The sequence below is a fragment of the Pelecanus crispus genome, chromosome 17 (assembly GCF_030463565.1).
Source record: "Pelecanus crispus isolate bPelCri1 chromosome 17, bPelCri1.pri, whole genome shotgun sequence".
NCBI lineage: Eukaryota > Metazoa > Chordata > Aves > Pelecaniformes > Pelecanidae > Pelecanus > Pelecanus crispus.
This window is the reverse complement of record NC_134659.1, coordinates 3,178,344-3,179,553: the sequence shown is the minus strand read 5'-3', so window position 1 is coordinate 3,179,553 and position 1,210 is coordinate 3,178,344.

The following is a 1,210-nucleotide window of genomic DNA, read 5'->3' as shown; positions in this document are numbered from 1 at the left end:
GTCCTCCGGGTCCGTTCCGCTATCCCCTCCCCACCGCGGGGGACACTCGGCCCCTGCCAGGCTGCCGCTCCCGGCCTCTCCGCCTTCCCGGAGGGAACGGCGCGGCCCCGGCGGCCGGGCTTTCCTCGCCTCCCCCCCCCACCCCTCCCGCCTCCCCCTACCCCCGCCGCCGCCTTCCTCCTCAGGGGCAGCGCCTCAGCAAGCCGCGCTGCGTGCGGCGCGGAACCTTTATCGGGGCGCCGCGGGGCAAAGGGGGAGGAGGCCGGGCGGACCCCGGGCGCGCAGCATGCCGGGAGCTGTAGTCCCGCCGCGCCGCGGGGCCTGCTGGGAGCTGTAGTCCCGTGAGCCCGGCGGGGCCCGGCGCGCCGGTCCGCCCTCCCGCGGCTGCCGCCCCCTCCCCGGGGCCTCCGCCCGGCCCCGGTCGGGCTTGGAGGGGGCAGGTGGGGGCCGGCAGGGAGGCGCCCCGGGGAGCGGGGAGATCGGGAGCGGCAGGCGGATGACAGCGGCCGGCGGAGCCCTGGCCCGGAGCCACGCCCGCACTGAGGCAAAGCGGCGGCGGAGCCCCGGTCGCGGCGGGACGGTCCCGCTGCCCGTTCGGCACCGCGCGGCCCGCGGAGCTACGGCGGGCCGCAGCGCGGAGAGCGAGGGAAAAAATAAATGAAAACCAAATGAATTGCAATAGAAAAACGTATTTAAAAAGGGGAAACAAAAGGCCAAGCGGCTCCCCCGGGGCAGGGCGGCGGGGCGCGGCGGGGCCGCTCGGTGTCCGCGCTGCGCGGAGCGGCTCGGCCGAGGGCGGCGGGCCCGGCAGCACCGCGCGCCGCGACAGCTCCGCGCCGCCGCCGCCAATCGCCGCCGCCGGCCCCTCCCACCGCCCGCCGCCATTGGCCAGCGCCGCCGCCACTCAGGCCCCGGCCCCGGCCCCGGCCCCGGCGGCGGGGATGCCGGTGCCGGTGCCGGCGGGCGCGGAGCCGCCGCGGCGCGGAGCCGCCGCCCGGCCCGGGCACGGCGGGGCAGGCGCGGGCGGGGCCGGGGCGCGAAGCCCGCGGGCCCCGCAGCGGCCGCCCGGGCGCCGGCCACAGCCGCCGCCGCGGCCGTAGGCGCCCCCGCCTCCCGGGGGGCACGGCGCACCGGCATGAAGCGGTGCCGGTCGGACGAGCTGCGGCAGCCCGAGGAGGACCCCGGCGCCGCGGGGGAGCCGCCCGGCCCC